The sequence below is a fragment of the Bos indicus genome, chromosome 15, assembly GCF_029378745.1.
Source record: "Bos indicus isolate NIAB-ARS_2022 breed Sahiwal x Tharparkar chromosome 15, NIAB-ARS_B.indTharparkar_mat_pri_1.0, whole genome shotgun sequence".
NCBI lineage: Eukaryota > Metazoa > Chordata > Mammalia > Artiodactyla > Bovidae > Bos > Bos indicus.
This window is the reverse complement of record NC_091774.1, coordinates 56,925,027-56,942,897: the sequence shown is the minus strand read 5'-3', so window position 1 is coordinate 56,942,897 and position 17,871 is coordinate 56,925,027. Positions and strand designations below refer to the sequence as shown.

The 17,871-nt window shown below is 47.9% G+C and overlaps 1 pseudogene; it reads left to right on the top strand.

Annotated features, from left to right (window-relative positions):
• Window positions 1-4,411: 4,411 nt before the first annotated feature.
• On the top strand, window positions 4,412-4,778 carry LOC109569471 (histone H2B type 1-C/E/F/G/I-like; annotated as a pseudogene).
• The last annotated feature ends 13,093 nt before the right edge of the window (window positions 4,779-17,871 follow it).

Below are 17,871 nucleotides of genomic sequence, written 5' to 3'. Positions count from 1 at the left end.
GCTGGGGACGGGGGCGTGGTTTCCAGCGAGGCTGAAGGGACAGGATTGATGCGCATGCGAACTGGTGCCGAGCTCCGAGGCGACCCGGGCGTGAGGTGGCTGCGGAGTTCCCGCTGGAAAGTAGGAGAGGATCTGGGGGCCCGCGCGCCTCAGCCCAACCCCTGACCGCTTGATCGGGCCCGTGTTCTCCGGTCCCTTCCTCCCTACATCTCCAGGAGTCCCCCAGGGCCCAGCCGAGGCTGGCACTGAGCCAGGGGGCTGGGAAAAGAAGGACACGAAGAGGCGAGCACCCATCTCCATGTCCGTGTTTGTGCGTGTGATAGTCACTCAGTCGTGTCCCACCTCTTTCGACTTCATGGACTGTAGCCGGCCAGGCTCCTCTGTCCATGTGATTCTCCAGGCAAGACTGCTGGATTGAGTTGCCATTTCCTCCTCCAGGGGATCTTCCAGACCCAGGTATCCAACCTGGGTCTCCTGCATTGCAGGCAGATTTTTTCCTGGTGGGAGCCACCAGGAAAGCCCCTTTTCATGTCCATGCTGCTGCTGCTGCTGCGTCATCACTTCAGTCGTATCCGACTCTGTGCGACCCCATGGATGGAGCCTACCAGGCTCCTCCATCCATGGGATTTTCCAGGCAACAATACTGGAGTGGGGTGCCAATTCGGGATGGAGGAGCCAGACCCAGACCCCTGGAGGTGCAAAGAGGGCCCTTGTCAAATGGGGAAAGCTGGTTCCAGACCCATATCGAATATTTATTTACTTGTGCAATGATGGGAGGACAGAAGGAGGGGCATATTCCCCAAATAAGATAGAGAAGGTTTGTGAATGACCAGTCCTGGCACACAGTAGGGGCTCTGGGATGGCAGGACAGACGTGCTTATTATGCTCATCGGAGGCCTAGGTCAGCCCACTTCGAAGATGAAGAAGTTCAGACCCACCATCTCTCCCTCCTGTGTTCCCCTGCACACTAAGTCACTTCAGTAGTGTAGGACTCTATGCAACTCTATGGACTGTGGCCGGCCAGGCTCCTCTGTCCATGGGAGTCTCCAGGCAAGAATATTGGAATGGGTTGCCATTTCCTTCTCCAGGGGATCTCCCCGACCCAGGGATAAAACCTGCGTCTCTTACATCTACCTGCGTTGGCAAGTGGGCTCTTAACCACTAGGACCACCTGGAAGCCCAGTGTTCCCAGTCTTGGGTGATGTCATGTACTTAAGTCACTCTGACTAACCCAGCCTCTTCATGGCCTGTCCCAGGCCTCCCAGACATCCCCAACCCCCCACTCCCAGGTGTAGGTCCAGTCCTTTACAGAGCCTTGCAAATATGTAGCCATGACCCACCGCCCACAGAACAATGTTCCAAGGCTGTGCCCTTGCCTGACTGTCCCAGGCAAATCGCACTCCACTGCCCCTGCCCTGGGATGCAGCCTCCCCAGGCTCTCAGTGCTCTTCTCAGGGGTTCCCAGTGCTCCTCTCAAGGGCTCCCAGCTTCCCTGCACTCAGACCTTGTCTAATGGGGACCTGCACAGTCTGAAAGGCTCTTCCTTGCCTCTATACATGGCACATCTTGGTATCAGGCTTGGCCCTAATGTCATGTCTCCACCACAAAGCCCTACCCCCATCTTCAGCATCCCCACCTGGCCTCTTGTGTCTCTTCCAGGGCCCTAAACTCATGCTGCCTCTCTGGGGTTAGTGGTGGAGTGTGCAGGCAGGTGAGGCTGAGGCTTGTTCTAGGAAAGACAGTACTGCTTGGTGAAGCCAGGGAGTTCTGGGCTCGGGTCCTCACCCTGCCAGTTACTGGCTGTGTGATCCAAACAAGTCCACTGTCCTTTCAGAGCCTCATTTTTCTGTCTGTAAAATGGGCTTCTAGCAGAAGTGAGTGATGATCACATATAGGTAAGCGGTATTGAGCAGCACTGCCTCTGGGCTGGGCAACTCCCACATGTTCATAAGTGAAGCTGGGGTCCTGGCTGAGAAAATGTGGCTGGTTCAGCCTTCACAAGGGTAGAGTTCACAGGATGCTTAGCTCTCCCTTATGTATTTCAGAGTGTTAGAGCCACAACACTCTGAAATACAAAGTTTCGTGGTGGTTGCAAGAATGTGTCCTGGACTCACCGCCTGGGTTCATGTCAGCTGTGTGACCTTGGGCAAGTGACCCACACTCTCTGTGACCCCGTCACCTCACCTATAAAATGATGATAGTAGCACCACCCCACGGGGTTGCTGTGGGGATTAAATGGACTGAGTCACATAAAGCACTAGAGTGGGCCCTGGCTGAGAGTTAGTGTTCAGCAGGGCTTAGCTACTATTTCCATCTAGCCCAAACCCCTCGTTTTGTGAAGACACTGGGTCCCCAGGACCAGAGACATGTACACATGGCTACTCAGAAGCCCAGCCATCCTAGGATCTTAGAACTGGAAGGACCCACCCCAGAGCCCATCTCTGGCAGCTCCCACCTCCTCTAGCAGATGAGGAAAGAGACCTAGAGAGGGACAGTGACGTGTCCAGGGCACCCAGTCTGGTGGAGTGGGAGAGGCATTGGCCTTGCTCTTGTTGGGGGTTGGGAGGGAGGTTTCCAGACAAGACAGGAAGAGCCTGGTCCCCCAAAAAGAGGGGGGGGAAGGGGCAGGGCTCTGATGATGCTCTGGCTCCAGGTCCCTGCTGGTTGGTTGTTATAAACTGATTCACCAAGCGGTGCCATCACGGGGCCTGCGGTGTAGGCGCTTTTCCCATTTAATTCTCACAACCACCCTTGGCAGGAGCTCTCATTAGCCCCATTTTACAGATGACAGAACTGAGCCTCCGGGAGATGCTCCAGTCACACAATTAGGAAATGGCAGACCTGGGATCCTATACACCCTGTCTGACTCCACTCTTGTGCCCTTCCCCTCCTCCTCTCTCCCCTCGCCTCCTCTTCACCTCTGATGGCTCTTTGACTGACTGCCCCACCTCTGCTACATCCTCCTGCAAATGGACACCTCATTCCCTCACAAGGCAGCCCTTTCCACTTCTCTTGAGAGAGTGTCTGTCACCCAGAGCTGAGCCCGTTCCCTCCTCCTAGTTCTGCAGGACTTCATAGCCTCCTCCCCACCAGAGCCCTGGAGGGAAACTTTTGTACTGCAGGACAGCAGACCCCTATCTTCACTGCTCCTGTACATAACAGAGTTTCCCAAGTGAAATTTTTCTTTTGTGTTAAAATTTATTTAGCTGTGCCGGGTCTTATCTGCAGCATGCTGGATCTTCGACCTTCATTGCAGCATGTGTGGTTTTTTAGTTGCGGTATGAGGGATCTAGTTCCCTGACCAGGGGTTGAACCCCGGCCACCCGCATTGGGAGGGTGAAATTTTAGCCACTGGACCACCAGGGAAGTCCCCCAAGTGAAATTCTTAAAAACAGTAATTTCTTTTAAAGATCCCATGGGCTTCCCTGGTGGCTCAGACAGTAAAGAATCTGCCTGCAATGTGGGAGATCCAGGTTCGATCCCTGGGTCAGGAAGATCCCTTGGAGAAGGGAATTGCTAGCCACTCCATTATTCTTCACTGGAGAATTCCATGGACAGAGGAGCCTGGCGGGCTACCGCCCATCAGGTTGCAAAGAGTTGGACACGACTGAACTAACGTTTTTACTTTCAAAGAAAACCTGCTGGCAAGGGGAGTGGCTCAATACGGAGCTTAATGTCTTGGGGTGGAGTACTCAAGTAACCTCATTAACCAGTTCCCCCACGGCCATCTAGCCAAGGGGATGGGATCTCAGGAAGAGGAGTGGAGCTGGACACACAGAACTTTTCAGGACACAGAAAACTAACAAACAGTATTCTCCTGAGAGCTCAGGAAAGGGGAGAGCCATGTTGAACTCGAGGGACGAGCAGACACCATGGAAAATAGGGATACGAAAGACAAACATGAACTCTGACTTGCTCTCAATTCCATGCTACTCTGAAACACTACTTATATTTTGTTAGTATCCTGGATATTATTAGGAGCCAGCCAAAACCAAGTGGGATTGATTCCAGGAATATGAAGTTGGTTTAACATTAGGAAATCCATTAATAGTATATGTTAGCTAGGACTGCCGTAACAAGCCACCACAAACTGGGCAGCTCAAACACAGAAATTTACTGTCTCACAGATCTGGAGGCTAGATGTCCAAGAGCAGTGTGTCATCAGGGCTGGGTCCTTCTGAGGGTTGTGAGGGAGGATCTGCCCTGCGCCTTTCTCCTTAGCTTCAGGTGGTTTGCCGGCAGTCTTTGACATTCCTTGGCTTATAACACAACACCATGATCTGCACCTTTGTGTTCACATGTGTTCTCCCTGTGTATCTAATCTCATGTCCAAAGTTCCCATTTATAAGGACACGGGTCATGTTGGATTTTTCAAGATCTTTCTGTGTTGTTGGGTGTTGTCATTATAGACATGACTGAACCGGCTAAGTCTGCTCCTGCCCCTTAAAAGGGCTCTAAAAAAGCTGTGACCAAGGCCCAGAAGAAGGACAGCAAGAAGCGCAAGCGCAGCCGCGAGGAGAGCTACTCTGTGTACGTGTACAAGGTGCTGAATCAAGTCCATCCGGACACCGGCATCTCGTCCAAGGCCATGGGAATCATGAAATCCTGCGTCAACGACGTTTTCGAGCGCATCGCTGGCGAGGCATTACAACAAGCACTCGACTATCACATCCAGGGAGATCCAGACTGCCGTGCGCTTGGTGCTACCTGGGGAGCTGGCCAAGCACGCCGTGTCCTAGGGCACTAAGGCTGTCACCAAGTATACCAGCTCCAAGTAAATATAATATGCCTAGCTGCTGTTAATGGAGAAGGCAATGGCACCCCACTCCAGTACTCTTGCCTGGAAAATCCCATGGACGGAGGGCCTGGTGGGCTGTAGTCCATGGGGTCACTAAGAGTCAACTTCACTTTCACTAATGACCTCATTTTAATTTGGTCACCTCTGAAAAGACCTTATTTCCAAATTTCATTATGAGGTGCTAGGAGTTAGACTTCAACTTCTTTTGGGGGTGGACACAATTCAACCCATAACAAGCATGCACCGTACTAATGAACCTAAGGGGAAAATCATGATTCTGGGGGGAGGGGGCATGCTCTGTAGTTGTGGCATGCAGGCTTAGTTGCCCCATGGCACATGGGATCTTAACTCTCCAACCAGGGATCAAATCCATGCCCCCTGCAGTGGAAGCATGGAGTCTTAACCACTGAACCACCAGGGAAGTCCGATGATTTTTTCCTGTAGATGCCAAGACAGTCTTTAACAAAATTCAACACCAATTCATAATAACATCTCTCAGTGAAATAGGAAGTGAGAGATATGTTCTCAATATGGTAAAAGGTAGCCCTAAAGCCTTAAATAAACATCTTATTTAACTAAGAAACACTGGAAGATCAGGAACAAGGCAAGAATAGACTGTCTACACCACTATTCTACACTGTACCAGAGATATTAGCTAATACAACTAGACAAAATAAATCAATTTAAGGCCTAAGACTGAGTAAAGAAGAAAAATATATATATATCTATTTGCAGATCATATAATGTTATACCTGAAAAAAAAAAAAAACCCAGAGAACCAATGATAAAACTAATTCAAATAGTAAGAGACCTTGCTGAAATAGCAGGATACAAAATTAAAATACAAAATTCAATGGCTTTTATATATACAAACAATAAACAGAGGTCAGAAAGGTGGAGAAAAGCCTTTTCACAATTAAAAAAAAATTAAATGCTTAGGAACACACTTAATGAGAAATGCATAAAAATACATGAGGAAAATTTTAAAACCTTCTTGAAAGACACTAAGAACAAACAGAAAGACATCTCCTATTCTTGGACAGGATAAGTCAACATTACAAAGATGTCAGTTCTCCCTAACTTAATTTGTAAATTCAATACAATCCAAATAAAACTACCAGCAAGCTGTTTTATGAAGATATATGAGTTGAAAAGTCCATCTGGAAAGATAAACATGCAAGAACAGGTAGGAAAACACTGGGAAAGAAAAACTGTGAGGAAGAAATAGCTTTAGCAGAGATTAAAAAAGAGAAAGCTTCTGTCATTAGAAATGGGTGGCACTGGTACATGAATAGACAAATTGCAAAAGACAGAAATTTAGAAACAGACACAAACACATCTTTACCCCAGTGACTCGAGAAGCCATCTTTGATACATTCTAAAAATGGACTTTGTTATAAATGGTACTGGGGACAATTGGGTAGCCATTTGAAAAAAGATAAAATTAAATCCATATGTCACACCCAGCAAAAGAATAAATGACGTGAATTAGGGCTCTAAGAGTAAAAACTAAAACAACACAAAGACCAGAAGAAAACATGGGGGACTTCCTCTTTAGCTCTGATATTGGGTAAGGCTTTCTAACCATGATTCAAAACCCAGAGGATGTAAAGAAAAGATCAATAAATTTGACTATGTGAAAATTTATCCCTGGTGGCTCAGACAGTAAAGAATATGCCTGCAATGCAGGAGACCTGAGTTCAAGCGCTGGGTTGGGAAAATTCCCTGGAGAAGGGAATGGCTACCCACTCCAGTAGTCTTGCCTGGAGAATTCCATGGACAGAAGAGCCTGGTGGGCTACAGCCTATGGGGTCGCAAAGAGTCAGACATGACTAAGCAACTAATACACACACGTGAAAATTTAAAAACTTTGCATGACGCATAAAGTCCACAGATAACTGACAAACTGAAAGAAAATAGTCTCAACATAATACCACAAAGGGCAAATATCCCTAATATATAAGTAACTCTTAAAAACTGAAAACAAAACTAAAAAATCCAGTAATAAAATAAGAGTAAAGGCATGAATAGACAGTTTACCAGAAAAGATATAAAAATGGTCCTCAAACATATGGGGAAAAAATGCTCAAGGACACAATTAGAGAAAGGCAACTGAAAATAACACTGAGATAGGTACCATTTGTCACCTATTCAGACTGGCAAAAAAAAAAGTCCCATTCTGCTGTCCGGGTTGAAGGGGAAAATCACACACATTCTGCTGTCCGGGTTGAAGGGAAACAGGTGCGGGAATACATTGCTGATGGGAATGCAAATTGGTGCAATTCTCTCCAGGAAAATTTGGCAATACCAAATGAAATTAAATACATGCGCACCCTTGAACCCAGCAACTCCACTTCTAGGAATTTATCCTGAAGCTAGACCTCCAACAATGTGAAAATGCATACGCAAAAGGTTTTTCATTGAAGCATTACTTCTTAATTGCAAAATACTGGGAACAATATGGGCTTCCCAGGTGGCTCAGTGGTAAAGAATCTACCTGCCAATGCAGGAGACAAGGCTTGATCCCTGATCTGAGAAGATCCCACATACCAAGGAGCAACCAAGTCCCCGCACCACAACTAGAGCCCGGGAGCCACAACTACTGAGCCCACAAGCTGAAACTACTTAAGCCCACGCCCTACAGCCCATGCTCTGCAATAGGAGAAGCCACGGCAGTAAGAAGCCTCTACCTCACAACTAGAGAGTAGCCCCTGCTCACCGCAACTAGAGAAAAGCCCACATAGCAACAAAGACCCAGCACAGCCAAAAATAAATAAATGACATTATTAAAAAATACTGCCAACAATGTACTCCTACGTGGAGAGTGGTTGGATAAACTATAGCATATCTCGGAGAAGGCAATGGCACCCCACTCCAGCACTCTTGCCTGGAAAATCCCATGGGTGGAGGAGCCTGGTAGGCTGCAGTCCATGGGGTCGCTAAGAGTTGGACAAGGTTGGGCTACTTCACTTTCACTTTTCATTTTCATGCATTGGAGAAAGAAATGGCAACCCATTCCAGTACTCTTGCCTGGAGAATCCCAGGGATGGGGGAGCCTGGTTGGCTTCCATCTATGGGATCACACAGAGTCGGACACGACTGAAGCAACTTAGCAGCAGCAGCGTAGCATATCTAGACAAAGGAGCACTATGCAGTTGTTAAAAAAAAAAAAAAAAGGGAAGAAAAGAAAGAGAATGAGCAAGATCTCTGGATTTGTATGGCATGAATTTCAGCAAGGACTATTAAGTGAAAAAAAGCAAAAGCCAAGATCATCTATACAGTATGCTCCTCTTCATATAAGAGCCTGCTGAAGCTGCTGCTAAGTTGCTTCAGTCGTGTCCGATTCTGTGTAACCCCATAAACCGCACCCCACCAGGCTCCCCTGTCCCTGGGATTCTCCAGGCAAGAACACTGGAGTGGGTTGCCATTTCCTTCTCCAATGCATGAAAGTGAAAAGTGAAAGTGAAGTCGCTCAGTCGTGTCCGACTCTCAGCGACCTCATGGACTGCAGCCTACCAGGCTCCTCAGTCCATGGGATTTTCCAGGCAAGAGTACTGGAGTGGATTGCCATTGCCTTCTCCGAAGGAAGAGCCTATAAGAACATACATAATTGTCTCTCTTGTGTGCAAAGGAAATGGGACAGGAACAGATGAGATAGTGATGTGATGGAAGCAGGCTAGAAGGTTGAGGGGATGGAAAGATACAGAACAGGGCAGGGAGGGGAGTAAGGAGTGTCTGTCTTCTAACTGTATCTTTTAAAATGCCACTATTGAGATGATTTATATACCATAAAAAATCACCATCTTAAAGTATCACATTCAGTGGATTTTAGTTTATTCACGAAGTTGTGGTTAAGATTTTGCGCTTCCACTGCAGGGGCCGCTGCATTCGACCCATGGTCAGGAAACTAAGATCCTACATGCAAAGTGACCAAAAAAAAAAAAGAAAAGAAAAAAAGAAAGAAAAGAAATCCACTCATTTACTTTCTATCCCTATGGATTTGACTATCTAGACATTTCATATAAATAGAATCCAGCTTCTTTCACCTAGCGTACCACTTTCATGGTTTATTGACATGGTAGCATGAATCAGAATCCCATGGGCAGAGGAGCCTGGTAGGCTGCAGTCCATGGGGTCGCTATGAGGCGGACATGACTGAGCGACTTCACTTTCACTTTTCACTTTCATGCATTGGAGAAGGAAATGGCAACCCACTCCAGTGTTCTTGCTTGGAGAATCCCAGGGACGGGGGAGCCTCGTGGGCTGCCGTCTATGGGGTCGCACAGAGTCGGACACGACTGAAGTGACTTAGCAGCAGCAGCATGAATCAGAACTTCATTTCTTTTCATGGCTGGATAATGTTCCTCTGTGTGTATTTACCACATTTTGCTTATCTATGCATCCTTTGATGGACATTTGGAATTTTTCCACCTTGGGCCTATTATGGATAATGCTGTTAGGAACATTCAACTGCAAGCTTTTGTGTGACACACGTTTTTAATTCTCTTGGGTAAACACATAGGAATGGAATCACTGGGTCATGGAGTAAAGCCATGTGAAACCACCAGTTTTCCAAAGAGTTCAGCGCATACTCACGAGGCTCTCAATCCTCCCACACCGAGCCCTGCGAATTGCAGATCCTGGAGCTCGTCTTGGTGGGAATACACTGCCCGAGGCCTCAGCAAACGGACGGTGCTGAAGTGGATCTGGTGCCCAAAGCCCCTGCCAAGGAGGGGCAGCTGGATCCAGTGGCTCCTGGACTCTCCAGTGTCCTGCCCAGGCCAGTACCGGTGGGTGAGGTCGGGGAGTAACGACGTGTGGGTGTTTCCTGGACCATCTGGGACCCAGAGGAGGTGGCACCTGCCCCTGGCCCTCCCTGGGGCAGAGTGTGGACTCCCGAAGTGGCTCTAGGCTCCCAGCTCAGCACTGAGGCTGGGAGGGGGAGGTGAGGAATAGGGGGGGCTATTCTGCTGAACTGGGTGCCGAGAGGGTCCTGGTTGGGGCTTAAGAGACACTGAGGTCCACAGGGCAGCCAGGAAAAGGTGGTTTCCCCTGAGGCAGCTGGGGACAGGCGCTCATTTGCTCAGGAAGTTTCCGGATTTCGTTGAAGGTTTGGGGTACTCTGGCACCTGGGAGGGCCCTGAGGGGTGAGAGGGAGCACGTGCCCCACTGTGGCAGGCCTCCTTGATGCCCATGTAAGCCAGGATTGGGTGGGAGGGGGGGCTGTGTCAGGAGTCTCAGACCATGCAGGTAGCTGTCTCCAATCTCTGAGAGTTTGGGGGGCTCTCTTCTCCCCACTGTGCAGAGCCTGGCACTGCTCACACAGGGGTGGGGTGGGGTCCTTCAGAAGCTGTCAGCCGGGTCCTGCCCTGTGGCAGAGCCTCCAGCCCTCACAGGGCTGCTGTGGAGGGGGCAGGGGCGGGGTGGTGAGGTGTAGGGGAGCGTAGCTGACACCCAGTGTGGAACATTCTGAAGACACTCGGGGATTCCTGTCCTCTGCTGCATGCTGGGGAGCTGTGGGGTGAATGAGGGAGGGCCCCAGGCGGGTTGGTATGTGGCGTGAGGGGCCCTGCGTGCCCCCTAGACTCCCAGGACAACTCACTCTCCACGGGCAGTGCCCACAGAGCTTTTCCATGCTGGACCCCTCCATGCCCCGTCACCCCAAAGGGCCAGACCTGAGCCAGCCTTCCTGTCAGTCCTGACAAGCACGCCCCTCCCCTCCCACGGCCCCTGCCTGAGTGCACGCCCTGCCCATTCCATCTCCCAGAACCTCTGGACTCTCCCCACTTCTTCCTCTCTCCCAGACCCCTTACACATCACCTCCTCACTCCCCCCAGGACCCCTCCTGCCCCTCAGATCCCTTGTCCCACAGCCAAATGAACTTTCTAGAACACACATCCAATCTCTTACCTATAGCTCCAAACACTTGACACCAGGAGTAAAGGAAAAACAAACAAACAAACAAAATGACATTTTAAAAACTGACATCGTTTCTGTGTTCTTGGGAGTATGAGAACGAGCCTGGAAAGACTGCTCTTCTACTGGGAAAACAGGTCAGTGGGCCTGTTTGTTACTCCAAGGCCAGGCTGAGTCTGGCTGGAGGGCAGAAGAGCGTCATCATCACTACCGAACCATCCTGTAAATGACCCGGCCCAGGTTGGAGACAGGCCAGTTTTAAAAATTATCATAACGTTGATTCAAGGCTAAGAGATTGGTAGCCCCAAACCCCCCACCCTCCCCCCACCGCGCCCCTCCCCCACGGCCCCTCCCCTCCACCCGCGCCACCCCCTCCTCGAGGCGGGGAAGAGGGAACGCCGCCTGGTGAGCAGCAGGCGGCCCCTTCAAAGCTCTGGGTTCTACTCTCCTGGCTCCAGGCTCCGCGCAGAGCCCAGCCTTGAGGGGCGGAGTCCTCCTTCCCCTAAGGCAGCGAGGGGAGGGGCGCCCCTCAGGGCCCAGGGCAGACAAAGGGCACCTACCGTTCAGACCGCTGGGCGTTCCCGCCGCAGAACTGAACTATCTCTGGGCTGAGGCTGGGCCTGGAGCCCTCACTACCTCAGACCTGCGGTGCGATGCTGCAGCCACTGCTCCTTCCCAGTCCGCTTTCCTTTCCACTGGGGGTGGGAGCTGGGAGGGCTCTCGGGCTCGGACTCCTGCCTCCCCCCGAATCATTGTTTGCTCTTTTCTTCCAGGTATGAGGGATGGGGCAGGTGTGGCATTGGGTGGGGAAAACTGAAGTGGGGCCTTTCCTTTGAGTTCAGCCTTCACCTCCTGCTCCCAAGTGCAGCTGAGATGGGTAAGACTGAGGAGATTTTACACAAATGATGTTATAGCTGTGGCTGGGTGAGGCGACGGTGGTGCTGTTTGCCTCTTTAGGCAACTGCTTCAGCTCTGGGTTTGGTGGCTGTCCAGCATGGTGCCTGCGGCCGTAGTCAGGGCAGACTTGGTGACTTTGGGCAGGTCATTCATTTACCTGGGCCTCAGTCTCCACATCTGCCCAATAGGAATGATAATAATCCCTGTTCCCTGGACGGGGTGAAGATACGAGGAATTCAGGGGCTTGGAGGTGCTTTGTAACATGCTATCTCTGTACGTTAATTAAGATGTTTAGGACTTACCTGGTGGATAAGAATCTGCCTGCTAATGCAGGGGACATGGGTTTGATCCCAGGTCTGGTAAGATTCCACATGGCAAATAGCAACTAGGCTCTTGTGCCCCAACTACTGAGCCCACATTCTGCAAGTACTGAAGCCTGGGCCTAGAGTCTGTGCTCGTAACAAAAGAAGCCATCACAACAAGAAACCCATGCAAAACAATGAAGAGTAGCTCTTGCTCGCTGCAACTAGAGAAAGCCCTCTCGCAGCAAAGAAGACCTAGTGCAACCAAAAGTAAATAAATAAACACTCAGTCAGTTCATTTCAGTCACTCAGTCGTATCTGACTCTTTGAGACCCCATGGACTGCAGCACACCAGGCTTCCCTCTCCATCACCAGCTCCCGGAGCTCGCTCAAACTCTTGTCCATCAAGTCGTATCAGGTCAGTGATGCCATCCAACCATTTCATCCTCTTTTGTTCTCTTCTCTTCCTGCCTTCAATCTTTCCCAGCATCAGGGTCTTTTCAGATGAGTCAGTTCTTCCAATCAGGTGGCCAAAGTATTGGAGTTTCAGCTTCAGCATCAGTCCTTCCAATGAATATTCAAGACTGATTTTCTTTAGGATTGACTAATTTGATCTTCTTGCTGTCCAAGGGACTCTCAAGAGTCTTCTCCAACACCACAGTTTGAAAGCATCAATTCTTCTATACTCAGCTTTCTTTATAGTCCAACTCTCACATCCTTACATGACTACTGCAAAAATCGTAGCTTGGACTAGATGGACCTTTGTTGGTAAAGTAATGTCTCTGCTTTTTAATATGCTGTCTAGGTTGGTCATAGCTTTTGTTCCCAGGAGCAAGCGTCTTTTAATTTCATGGCTGCAACCACCATCTGCAGTGATTTTTGAAGCTCAAGAAAATAAAGTCTGTTATTGTTTCCATTGTTCCCGTATCTATTTGCCATGAAGTGATGGGACCAGATGCCATGATTTTTTGAATCTTGAGTTTTAAGCCAGCTTTTTCACTTTCCTCTTTCGCCTTAATCAAGAAACTCTAATTCCTCTTCGCTTTCAGCCATAAGTGTGGTGTTATCTGCATATCTGAGGTTATTGATATTTCTCGGGGCAATCTTGATTCCAGCTTGTGTTTCATCCACCCGGGCATTTTGCATGATGTACTCTGCATATAAGTTAAATAAGCAGGGTGACAGTATACAGCCTTGACATATATATTTTAAAAATATCTTAACTGCATCACTTTTAGATTCAGTCCTAGGTGTATTTTTATTTCTACTATAAATGGTACTTTTACAAAATGACTTTTCCTGATTGCTTATTGGGGCATCCCTTGTGGCTCAGCTGGTAAAGAATCCGTCTGCAATGTGGGAGATCTGGGTTCAATCCCTGGGTTGGGAAGATCCCTTGGAGAAGGGAAAGGCTACGCACTCAGGTATTCTGGCCTGGAGATTCCATGGACAGTCCATGAGGTCGCAAAGAGCTGAACATGACTGAGTGACTTTCACTTTTGTATTTTTATTTCTACTATAAATGGTACTTTTATAAAATGACTTCCCCTGATTGCTTGTTACTATATAGAAGTTAAATTGATTTTTGTACATTGATTTTGCACTGGAACAATTGCCACATTTTAAAATTAATCAATCAACTAGGATTTTTGTGTTTTGGTGGGTTTTCTAAAGTAGGCTGTTTCTCAATGAGGTGTACTGCCCCCTAGAGGGAGATTTGAAAATTTGTAAGGGATTTGTTGTGCCCAAGAATTTACACATCATAATACATATTATTTATTTTATTGACATTTTATATTACAATGAAAGAATTATATTCATTTTTTGAAAATACTATAAAAGAATTTAATTTCAGGATAGGGTGTACAGCATTAATTTTATGGGGAAATGGGATCTAATAGGGTTACAAACCTCTGAAGTTTTGATAATTTTTTTTCAAGTCATTATCATTAAAAAAAATTTTTTTTGCCCACTCCTCTGCAGTGAAAGGACAGAGGCCTAATTAGTGGACCGCCAGGGAATTACCTCATTATCATTTTAAGCCTTTACCTTACCTTGCTGTGCTCTCAAGCCTTGGACAGTTGAACAGTGGTGATGATGGGCACATGCAGTCTTTTCAGACTCAAAGGAAATGCTTCCATATTTCACTAAGATTTTCTTTAAATCACAAAAGGATGCTGAATTTTATCAAAAAATCCCCCCCACTCGCCCAACATCTGATTCATATTTATCTTGATGTGATGTACCACATTGACGGATATTTCTTTTTTATCCATATATTCTGATTCCTTTTCTAATGCTAGGCCCACCTCACATTTCTGGGATAAATCCGTCTAAGTGCTATGTCATCCTTTTTACATATTGCCACATTGTGTACTAGCATTTCATGTAGAATTTTGCATCTGTGTTTGTTAGTGAGGCAGGCGTATCATTTTCCTTACTCGTGGGGTTCTTGTCAGCTAGGCTAGCCTAGTGAAGGGAGGTGGGAACGCGGACTCCTGGGGCCCAGAATTACCCGATCCAAGGACCAGCCGCCGCCACCGCGAGGAAATCGTGTGCAGGGCGCGCCCCCTGGCGGCTGCGGATCTCTAAAGAGCCCTAGGAGTCAGGCAGGCTTTGTGGGGACGGGGTGATCAGGGCCAGGTGAGGGGAGGGAAATAGGTGACATCAAGAGGAACCAGGGCTGATTGTGCCCTGGGCCTTCGCTGGGCCTGGTGTGTGAGCAGCTCAGCTTCCGAGAGGGGGTGACCAGGACCCGAAGTGACAAAGTAGTCCTATAAATGAGGCGTTCCGATCCTTCTGAGCTGTGAGGTCCCGGACTCTTAATCTCTTTATCCATGAAGTGGGGATAATCTACCTGACTGTCAGGGAAATGGGAGGAAGTTGTCAAAGCACAGAATTCAGACTTTTCCAAAGATGCAGAGATGTCCTCTCCTGGCCTCAGGATTCTTGTTTTTTTTTTTTGTGTGTGTGTGTTAAAGAGCCTCTTGATAAAAGTGAAAAAGGAGAGTGAAAAAGTTGGCTTAAAGCTCAACATTCAGAAAACTAAGATCGTGGCATCTGGTCCCATCACTTCATGGCAAATAAATGGGGAAAAAGTAGAAACAGTGACAGACTTTATTTTGGGGGGAGGGGTCTCCAAAATCACTGCAGATGGTAGCTGCAGCCATGAAATTAAAAGACGCTTGCTCCTTGGAAGAAAAGTTATGACCAACCTAGACAGCATATTAAAAAGCAGAGACATTACTTTGTCAACAAAGGTCCATCTAATCAAGGCTATGGTTTTTCCAGTAGTCATGTATGGATGTGAGAGTTGGACTATAAAAAAAGCTAAGTGCTGAAGAATTGGTGCTTTTCAACTGTGGTGTTGGAGAAGACTCTTGAGAGTCCCTTCGACTGCAAGGAGATCCAACCAGTCCATCCTAAAGGAGATCAGCCCTGGGTGTTCACTGGAAGGACTGATGTTGAAGCTGGAGCTCCAATACTTTGGCCACCTGATGCGAAGCGCTGACATTTGAAAAGACCCTGATGCTGGGAAAGACTGAAGGCAGGAGAAGAAGGGGACGACAGAAGATGAGATGGTTGGATGGCATCACCAACTCAATGGACATGGGTTTGGGTGGACTCCGAGAGTTGGTGATGGACAGGGAGGCCTGGCGTGCTGCGGTTCAAGGGGTTGCAAAGGGTTGGACACAACTGAACGACTGAACTGAACTGAACTGAAAGCACTTGATAAGTGGGAAGAGAATTCAGTGTTAATGATACTCAACTGACCAGAATGAGAGTTCATATTAGGGAGGTCTGTATTCCAGTACTCTTGCCTGGAAAATCCCATGGACAGAGGAGCCTGGTAGGCTGCAGTCCATGGGGTCGCTAAAAGTCGGACATGAATGAGCGACTTCACTTTCACTTTTCACTTTCATGCACTGGAGAAGGAAACAGCAACCCACTCCAGTGTTCTTGCCTGGAGAATCCCAGGGACGGGGGAGCCTGGTGGGCTGCCATCTATGGGGTCACACAGAGTTGGACACGATTTAGTAGCAGTGTGAAGGAAGCACATTTATTAACTTATTAATTTTTGTTCATTATTTCATTATTGTTCATTTTTTCAACAAATATTTATTGGACACCATGGTAAGTGACAACCTCAGCTATGCAGATGACACAACCTTTATGGCAGAAAATGAAGAAGAACTAAATAGCCTCTTGATGAAAGTAAAAGAGGAGAGTGAAAAAGTTGCCTTAAAACTCAACATTCAGAAAACTGAGATCATGGCATCTGGTCCCATCACTTCATGACAAATAAATGGGGAAACAGTAGAAACAGTGACAGACTTTATTGGGGGGGGGGTCCTCCAAAATCACTGCAGATGGTGGCTGCAGCCATGAAATTAAAAGACACTTGCTCCTTGGAAGAAAAGTTATTACCAATCTAGACAGCATATTAAAAAGCAGAGACATTACTTTACCAACAAAGGTCTGTCTAGTCAAAGCTATGGCTTCTCCAGTAGTCATGTATGGATGTGAAAGTTGGACTATAAAGACAGCTAAGTGCTGAAGAATTGATGCTTTTGAACTGTGGTGTTGGAGAAGACTCTTGAGAGTCCCTTGGACTGCAAGGAGATCCAACCAGTCCATCCTAAAGGAAATCAATCCTGAATATTCATTGGAAGGACTGATGCTGAAGCTGAAACTCCAATACTTTGGCCACCTGATTGGAAGAACTGACTCATCTGAAAAGACCCTGATGCTGGGAAAGACTGAAGGCAGGAGAAGAAGGGGACGACAGAGGATGAAATGGTTGGATGGCATCACCGACTCAATGGACATGAGTTTGAGTAAACTCTGGGAGTTGGTGATGGACAGGGAGGCCAGGCGTGCTGCAGTCCTTGGGGTCGCAAAGAGTCAGACACGACTGAGCGACTGAACTGACCAACTGACTGGCTGATGGTTAAGTGAAATAATGTCCCCGCCAAAAAAAATGTCTAGGCCCTAATCCCTGAAACCTATGGATATGTTAGGTTACATGGAAAAAAAGGAATTAATGAAGGTTGCTGATTGGTGGACTTTAAGACAGAAAGATAATTTTGGATTATCCAGGCAGACCCTGTGTGATCACAAGAGTCTTTATAAATGAAAGGGGAGGCAGGAGTCAGAGGACATGGGTCCAAGGGAAGCAGAGGTCAGAGTGATGTGACTGCTGCCTCTGGAGATGGAAGGAAGCCCCAAACCAAGGAATGTGGGCAGTCTCTAGAAGTTAGAAGAGGCAGGGGAACAAATTCTGCCCTGGAACCTTCCAGAAGGAATGCAGGCCTGACACCTTGACTTTTAGCCCAACAAGACTCATTTTGGATTTCTGATATGTAGGACTATTAGATAATAACAATGTATGTGTCTTTAAGCCCTCAAATCCGTGCAATTTACAGCCGCGATAGGAAACTAATACACTGTCCTGATGGATACAGTTCATACCATTGGGACAGATGGGCACCATCCATTCATTTTTTCACCCCTAAAGCATTTAGGAAGTACTTACTATGAGCCAGACTCTGCTCAGAAGCAAGGCCGGCAAGGGACAAGTGGCCATGGCTCCTGGGGATCCACGTCCAGGACTGCAGAAAGGCTGCTTGGACAGTGCCTCTTCCTCCTGCTCCTTCCACCTCCCAAGCCAAGAGTGAGCCGGCAGGATGCCAGGCCTCCCTCCATGGGTTATCACTGGACATGATTCAGACATGGTCCCTCCCTCTGGGAGCAACCAGTGTGGTAGAAACAGGAATCAGAGAGGACACACTATGTTACCAAGGTTGCCCTAACAAAGTGTCAACAAAACCCAGGAGGCTCAGAAAACATAAAAGTTTATTTTGTTCTTCTCAGCAGTTTGAGCTGAGTATTCCAGGTTAGTCCATAAGCACCCCTGCTCTCTGCAGTGAACTGGGAAGCCCTCTTGTTTCTCTGCCT